This window comes from Rhinoderma darwinii, chromosome 2, assembly GCF_050947455.1.
Source record: "Rhinoderma darwinii isolate aRhiDar2 chromosome 2, aRhiDar2.hap1, whole genome shotgun sequence".
Classification (NCBI taxonomy): Eukaryota; Metazoa; Chordata; class Amphibia; order Anura; family Rhinodermatidae; genus Rhinoderma; species Rhinoderma darwinii.
Window position 1 is genome coordinate 90,064,471 of NC_134688.1, and position 9,611 is coordinate 90,074,081.

Below are 9,611 nucleotides of genomic sequence, written 5' to 3' on the forward strand. Positions count from 1 at the left end.
TTGCTTTAGCTGTAGGAGCCATCTAATTCTAAAATGCAATTTAATTTTAAAATCCCCACAGCTTCCCTGCAGACCCATCAGCAGACAATAAAACCAGGGAGTAGAAGTAGTCTGTTTTGTATAGCAACATGTGTAACCTGAGATTAGCAACAATAGCCGATAATCAAAACTCAGTCAACAAGCAGTCATTATCAGATATATTTGTAGTTGCATTTGGATGTAAGTCATATTCTGGTGGCAATAGTACAGCCCAGCTATCTTGCAATTGATCACGCCTTTAGGTTAGATATTAGAGGCCAGATCTCACCTAATGTAGCCAGCTACCAGAAGGCCAGACTTGAGCAAGACAGAGTTCTCACTGGCATTGGAAGTCGTTGTAAGCGCCAGTGCTACGTATGATCAAATCTGATCTCCAAGGTTAAATAACTGTCCTATCAGCCAATATATTATGCCGAGTCCCTGACCAGCACTGGATTACAGCACAGGCAAAATGTGCAACTGCCTTGGGGCCCCTACCACCCTACCTTACCATAGTCTCAACTTACATCATGGCTTAATAAGGAACGATATTGTGTTATTATTTGGGCACTACATATACAGTCGAGTCACATTATTATGACCACCAGCTAATATCCAGAGTAACCGCCGTGTGCAGCACGGACCGCAGCTAGACGGGCTGGGAGTGACTCAATAAGGTGCTGGTCGGTGGTCTCAGGTATCTGGAGCCATGCTGACTGCAGTGCATCCCACATTTGCTGGAGGGGGCGTGGGGGGGATCCATAGAGTGAACAAGACGATTGCGGTGGTCCCACAGACGCTTAATTGGGTTCAAGTCTGGCGAATTAGGGGGCCAGGGAAGTACTTGGAAGTCTTGGTCGTGCTCTTCCAACCACTGTCGGACATGTCTAGTCGTGTGAAATGTCGCATTGTCTTGCTGGAAGATTCTATCTGCCCCAGGGAGGACAAACAGCGTGTATGGATGAACGTGATCTGCAAAGATGGATTCATAACCAAATCTGTTTAGAGTGCCGTCCACATGGATGAGTGGGCCCAGAGATTGTTATGTACGTAGAGTAATAGTAAAAATAGTTTTGCTTCCAGATAAACTGGTTTATGTCAACATGCCAAAAATGAAAGGTGTGTTGTTGTGTAGTTAAAATGCAAACCATTAAACTGCGTCCGTGTCCTTATGCGTCAGTATATGACATGGCAGCAGGGAAACCCTTTTTGTGCAGTGTACAAGTGATCCGTATAATGCACAACCTGCGAGGGGGAGGGGGATATTGTTATGTATGGACTAAACGCTAATGCAATGCTCAGATCGGTAGAATGCTGCAGGGAGAGTAGCTTTTGAAAGACCAACTTTAAATGCCCTCATAATAAATATAATCCTGGACAATTTAATGAATATCTTATGAATTATATTCTCAGATAACCACTTTATTATGGTCAATGGAGATTAGATGAAAAACTCTAAAACGGCAAACCCTGTAGGGCTAAATCTTGTTATTGGCTTACTCACAAATTATTTTGTATTTTTCTGGTACTTTACTGTCTGTTGTCTAAAAATAATTACAATATTTGTTATTTTCTTTATTTGTTTTCAGAAAAAGGTTTAAATCCGAAAAAAATTGCAGCAGTACTTAATAAGGGTTTCCCTGGGACTTAAACACTGATGGCCTATCCTCATAATAAGCCATTAACATTTTGTAGGTGGGGGTCAGTCCTCCAAGACACCTGTCGATAAGTACCACAGCACTCTATTACTCCCGTTTACTCAAATTGGAGTGAGCTTCAGTGCCAGGCACAGCTGCCCATGGGTATGAGCTAGTTTGCCTGTGTAAACAATGAACGGGAAACGGAAGTATAATGGTTCTCACCGGTTTCTTTGTGGATCCTCTGTGTCATCCGGGAGATGGTGCTTGGAACCCAGGGCAACGCTTGGCACAGTGGGTAGAGGCGGTCGGATGGTAAGGCAGAAGTCCGGACAGGCACCAGATGTCGTAACGGGTATGGAAGCAATAGGTCAAGGCAGGCGGCAGGAGGCGTAATGGTATGGATAGCAATAATTTAAGGTAGGTGGCAGGCAAGAATAGCCAAGTTCAGGCAGAGGTCAACAACGGGAAATCCAGACAAGGCAGACGGGAAGGAAACAGAGAACCAGGGTACAGGGAAACACGGGGAACTTGGTTGAACAAGCATGGAAGAGAGGAAGCAGGATCCTTAAATAGGAAGTCTTTTGAATTAAGGCACGCGCTAGCCCTTTAAGAAAGAACAAGTCAGCGCGCGCGCCCTCTAGTGGCTGCAATCGCACATCGAGGATGACGGCCGCGGAGGGAGCTAAGGGATGCACTTACCTGACGCCGCCCAGGGCGAGCAGAGCGTCCGGATCGGGTAAGTGGAGCTCGGGATGAGCATGCAGTAATGGAGGACGCAGGAACCGGAGCAGAGGCCGTGGGGAAGGCGGGGAACGGCGCGGCAGCCGTTACAGGAAGCAACCGGAGTTCTCCAGCCCCATTCATATTGGACCACAAACATTCTAACTATATATAATGTATATTTTCTGATAAAGCTCATCTTCTACAGTGCCCATGTTCAAATTTTTGCCACACATTTTTCAGCTACATTTTTTATAAATATTTTAATAGTACAGCTAAAAATATACAAATAAGTTCAGAAATAAATGATAACACGTGTGATAAATGAATGATGGTTTCCTTTCCTTCCTGAAATTGAATCATTTTATATTATTTAGTTTATGTTTGATATAAAGCAGTGAGTGAATGTTTAATTTTTGAACTCCAACCAAGTTGATCCAAGTTTTTCAACAATTACAAGTTATGGGAAAAGATGGTTTAATTCTTCCCTTTTTCTAAAGCTTAGAAATCTTAGACAATAACTTTAACATAGAACAGAACAGCTGGAACTATCATAGATTTGATGAATGCTGCTTTAATGGGACCCTGGTGAAGACCTGTGGGGCATGAAAGGTATACCCAGTTGATAGCTGGCTAGCAGCAGAATTTTTACATTTTGTTGCACTTCTCAGCCAATCAAAGCCCATGCCAAACTACTAGGTCCCGGCTAGCTGTGGTGTTCACAGGAAGTTAGGTTTGCCCATCAGGGACATTTATGTCATATCCACAGGATATGCCATAAATGTTAGATACATGCGGGTCCTACCTCTGGGACCTGCACCTATCTCTAGAACGGGGCCCCCTAAACTATCTACCTTCCTCGGGTCGAGCTGCCTCCCGGCCACTTCCCGATTACATGTTCGGGAGTTACGGAGACAGCCGAACTTGCTGAGCTATGCTGTTTCCATAACTTCCATAGAAGTGAATGGCAGTTACGGAAACAGTGTAGCTCGCGTGCTACGCTGCATCTGTAAATGATTTCTAGTGTAAATAATATTACATGGCATTTGCTCAAAGCATTACATGTAGCTATTATCCAACTCATGATGCCAAACAAAGACACCTCAAAGAGGGGTAATATTCTGCACAAAATGGGGTCGATGGTGTGCAGCTCTCGGCCAATCTTTTTAAAATGTAAATTCTTCAATAAATGTCCACTTACCGATGCTCTACAGGTGTGATGAACCATTTATTTGGTTTGCTAAGGCACTTTCGAATTAAAGATATCTTGTAGCAAAGCCGGGATTGTTCTGGAAAACAGACACATTTGCTCTCAAATTAAAAGTCATTTTATTGGTACCTTAAAGGCATATGACACCCAAGAACATGTATTTTAATTCAAGTTTTAACCAAACACCAGAGATTATTAAGGGAGGTAAGTGACATCAGCTCATTTGTACTCTTGCCAGTAATTTAATATTTAATTCCACAAGCATTGAACTAATTATTCCCGAAAATGAACAAATATCTCAATCTACAGAGAGAAGAGAAATTAACATTTGGACTTAGAATGTTCCATAATAAGTCACTTGTCCCCATGGCAACCATTCAGGGTCAGGTTGATGCAGAGACAGAGAGACTGGTTTTGGGGGTTGGGGACAATAAGTAGCTTTAAAATAACATAGTAATGTACTGGCCACAGGTTGATATGACCACACTTTGTCCACGTCTATGTGAAGATAAATCCCACCTCTGTGTACACATACACTAATAAAAATACCCAGAGAATAAAACAGCCTGAATTAAAAGTAATCATCCGCACACCTAATTATGAAAAACATTAGCTAAAGATGTAGCAGGGCTGAGTTTGTCACGTCACACACTTCACAATATCACAGTAAGGCTAAGTACACACGGAGGAATTTATGCGGCGTAATCCACCGCGGATTCTACCGCAAGATTCTTTTTCCCGTTAGCTGATTTTTTCAGCGAGCGAACAAAAGAAGCATCCTGCCCGATCTTAAGGCGAATTCCGTCCAAACCTCCTATTGAAGTGACTGGGAGTAAGAATCTTACTACTGAGGGCAGGAATAATTCTGCGGCGGATTTTGGAGCGGACCCTCCAAGCAAGATCCGCCGTGTGAACATAGAGCCTATGTCATCTGTTGTTTTACATAAGGTTACATTATATTATTAATATTAGGCAAAACTAAGGAATAATTTGGTTTAGAATGATGTGTGATCTACAGTTTTTTTCCTGTGTGACTCCAGTGCTTTCCCTTCTGCTGTCTGTGGATCAAGTTAATGAAACCAGTTAAAGGCGATATTTTCATTATGAAATTGTAAGAGCATGGGGGAGAATCCCCATGTCTTAAAGTGGACTGCGGTTGCACATTTTCTCTGTTTGCCATTGTACTTGATTATTGTCCATTTATTTATTCACTGTGCATTTTATTGTGTGCAGTGTTAACGTTTTTTTTTCCCCAGGAGGTGTTATCCGGAAAGTAGACATGTTGTTTTGCACTGTAACGTTGTTTCCTTTTGTGGCAGGTAAGGCAAATTGATGGTTGGGTCGCGGGTGGATCTGAATTGCTTGGTATTAAAATTAACGGCTCGAACGCCATCAATGCTAGCTGTTGGCCCCGTCATCACAGCGCCAGGACGCCGCAGAATGGCTACACCGCTTCCTGACACTGGGGGCGGCGCTTAATGCATAAAAGTACGGTGTTCCCGCCAATGTGTGTACAGTGTAGACAAGTGTTTGAGACAAACTGCTGAATGTGACAACAATAAAATAACTAGTGCAAACTCCAATATAGTGGTGCTAAAACAGCAAAAATAGGAATCAGTCCTCAACTTCCTGCAGCAAAATGTTTATCCGTTTAATGGATACATTTTATAGTCTATGGTGACGGATGCCACTGTTAGACATCTGTCTCTGCCTACGTTTAACAGCCTCTACACAAATGTAAGCAAATAAACATGACGTGAACCATGCCTTAGGGGTCACTTGTACCCTTAATATCACATAGAGGGAAAATGTAAATCCAGTAGATGTATCTCCTCTGTTAGATGACTTGTGCCTGTAAAATTATTTTAACATTGATAGACTGTCAGAAAACTACTGTAAAGGTTAAGTAGCACAGGCTCGAGGTTAATATCCGCGGAGTATTCAGTGTTTCTATGCTGGGTATAAAGCAGAGGACATAGTGCAGACCATACTCAATGGATAAGCAAACCGGTCTTTATTCTATATACCCATAATTTTTAGAAAACATAATCGCTTATCACAAGATAAGAACCCATGCAGGGGCGTAACTAGGAAAGACTGGGCCCCATAGCAAACTTTTGACTGGGGCCCCCCCTCTGCTGGGTATCACACAACCCCCCCCCCCTTGTAGATAGTGCCTCCCTATAGATTCCACCACACAGCACCCCACTATAGATAGCACCATACACAGCCCCCTGTAGATAACGCCATACAGACCCCCTCTGTAGATAACACCATACAGCCCCCTCTGTAGATAACACCATATAAGCCCCCCCCCAAAAAAACAAAAACGGCCTATAGTTTGTCCTACAAAAGACATGCATCCCCTATCCACAGGATAGGGGATACATGTGCGATCGCTGGCATTGATAAGGAGAACGGGGGACCGAAAGTCCCCCGAAGTTCTCCATGACTAACCTCGGACTTCTGGCGTCTGCGCAGTTCAATAAAAATGAAAGGAGCGCTGGTCACGCATGCGCACAAGCGCGACCGGCGCTCCATTCATTTCTACGGAGCTGCCGACACAGACCCCGGAAGTCCGAGGTTTGTCATGGAGAACTTAGGGGGGACTTTCGGTCCCCCGTTCTCCTCATCGCTGGGCGTCCCAGCGATCCCACATGTATCCCCTATCCTGTGGATAGGGGATGCATGTCTTTTGTAGGAACAACCCCTTCAGTGGCGTCGCGCTGTAGCAGCCATAGCGGCTGCTAGCGGAGCCTGCGGCCATGGTGGGGGCCGTGCTGGCGGGTGCCACGGGCCCCCTCATGCTGCAGGCCCCGTAGAAGTCGCTACGGCTGCTATAGCGGTAGTTACGCCACTGCGTATAGGTTTGTACGGTGTAAAACTACAGCTCCCAGCATGGCCGGAACAATGGTAAGGATATGCTGGGAGATGCGGTTTCACAAAAAAAAATCATACCACCATCATCTCGCTGCAGATCATACAGTGACTACAATACTGATTAGAGGCAGATTAATTTACATTAAGTGACTCACCGGTGACATCTCAGATTCTAGTTCTTTTCTTCTCCCTCCGGTTCAGACATCTATGATGGATTTCTCCCGGCCATGACCCATTTCTGCAGTTTTCCGTTTAGATGTCTTCAGCTTCTCAGTTTTAAAACATTTCTGCACCTATAAACAAAGTTAAAATTCTCAACACATCTAAATATAACTGTCTCACACACACACACACACACACACACACACACACACACACACACACACACACCGTGCCCCCTGTAGATAGTGCCCACATATGGACTCCAGAGCTGCAAGGCAATAGCGCTAACCACTGAGCCACCGTGCTGCCCTACATATAGCTTCCCCTATAGTTAGTGCTCCACGTATAGCCCACCTCTGTAGATAGTGTCTCACATATAGCTCCCCCTGTATATAGTGTCCCACATATAGCCCACCCCTGTAGACTGTGCACTACATATAGCCACCCTGTTGCTAGTGCCCCACAGGTATCCCACCCCTGTATATAGTGTCCCACACATAGCCCACCCCTATAGAAAGTACCCTAAAAAATAGCTCCCCTATAGATAGTGCTCTACATATAGCCCACCCTTGTATAGTGTCTCACATATACTGCCCCACATATAGACCCCCCTGTAGATAGTGGCCCACATCCCCACATACAGACCTCCCCTGTAGCTAGTGCCCCACATATAGACCCCCCCCTGTATATAGTGGCCCACATATAGACCCCCCTGTATATAATGGCCCACATATAGAGCCCCCTGTATATAATGGCCCACATATAGAGCCCCCTGTATATAGTGGCCCACACCCCCACATATAGACCCCCTGTAGCTACTGCCCCACATATAGACCCCCCTATATATGATAGGCCCCACATAAAGACGACCAAACCCCCCCCCCATTATAGATAATGCCATTCACATTTTTGAAGAAAAAAATAAATAAATTGCCATACTCACATGATCCCATTCCCACGCTGTTCACTGGCGATGCAGACATGCTCTCTTCTGAGCATGTCTGCAGGAGCTGAACGAGCGTCCTCCAATGACGCTGATTGGCGGGGCAGAACGACTTGCCCCGCCAATCAGCACCTTCCAAGCATGGAAGCGGCGCGATGATGTCATCGCGCCGCTAGCCAATCAGTGTCATTGTAAGGCACTGGATGGTCAGGCACGGAACATGCCCGGCCATTCAGTGCTAACACATGTATTTGGCTGCCGCTAGCACTGGGGCCCCCTCCGGTGCTAGCGACACCTACAGGCATGATGAGAGGGCCTGTGTAAGGCTCGGCGGCGCGGGCCCCACAGTAGCGGCGCCACCGGGTATTTGGGTGGGCGTGTCGGCTGGCGGCACGGGCCCCCGGGCCCCGTAGCAGCCGCTACTGCTGCTACCGCGGTAGTTACGCCACTGAACCCATGGGATGCTGGACTCGGCCCGACCCAGGGATTTCGCCAATTGCACTTCTTCGGGGCACGGTCAGCGTGCAAAGATTAGAAGATTCTGCAGCATAGTCAGAAATAAAAACACATACTTAAAAGTGGTACTATAAAGTTATTTAGTCAACGATATATTATGTATGTAAATGAAGAACCTGTATTCCTCAACTTATAAGGACTCAGGCTGCATAATTAACTTATAACTTGTATTTATATTTTTAATAATAAAGGACTGCTAAGGGAAAAGGGGGATTATTACTTTTATTACTTTAAAACTTTTCTTTTTTAATTTTTATACAACTTTTTTAACTTTTTATTTTTTGCCCCACTGGGGGACTTGGGGGCAGGAGGCCCTCATCGCAATTCAAATACACTGCACTACATGCATAGTGCAGTGTATTAGAGCTGTCAACCACTCGCTGACAGCAAGCATAGTGGGTCCTGACTTTGTAGATGGCATAGCTAGAGGCCACTGTTAGGCCTCCGGTTGCCATAGCAACCATCAACGCCCGCGATAATGTCGCGGGACGTCAAGGATTCTTTAACACCTAAGAAGCCGCGATCGCTATTGAATTTGGCTTTTAAGGGGTTAATCAGCAGGGACAACGCGATCTGTCCCTGAGGAAGGAGCTGCGGCAACTGCTGTGCGATACAGCAGTTGTCACAGATCATAAAAGTGCTGGGAGTGTGAGCGGAAGGGCGGTTATTCCCATGACCTACTATTAGGTCACCGAGCGCGAACGTTCTACTTAGCGTGACCTAATAGCAGGTCCTGGAGCGGGAAGGGGTTAATAAATTCACTACAGCTTATTTACTCGCAATCTTCAAGCTGAATCTATTTAAATTTAGCAGATCCCTAGCGTCCTTATCACCATGACAGCATCTTCGCTACCTTGGCGATAGTATGTGTCTCTCTCAGGGAGGTCACATGGTATTTATAGACATATAGAAAATTACTTATGAGTGGGATCACATGATATCTATAAGCCAACAAAAAGACAATTCACAGAACACAAAACTTAAAGGTTCAAGTGGTACCTTGGCATCAAGGCAGCAATATATTGCCATGTTGATGGTACACAACTCCCTACAATAAGGAAACAAGTTATGTAGTGGTTATAGAACATATAGCCAAATTATCTACAAGATCACATAGTTAGGGAAAACAAATAGTTAAACATAATATCAACTTTTGAGTGTATCTCCCCATTATATATATATATATATATATATGTATATATATATATATATATATATATATAAAAGCAGCACTGTTTAAGATCAATGCAGAGTGCAATATCCTTGTCCGAACGGGTGACCAATGTCCCAAAATTCGTTACTATCTCACAAATTCAGTGAAAAATAAGATCACTTTTATCACCACACGCATGTGGTGATTAAAGTGATCCTGTATTTTGGAAGAGTTTGTATATATGTATAAATATGTATATATATATATATATATACACATATATGTGTATATATATATATATATATATATATACACATACATGCATACTTGATGGATAAAATCGATAAACAGATCAAAAAATATTTGTCA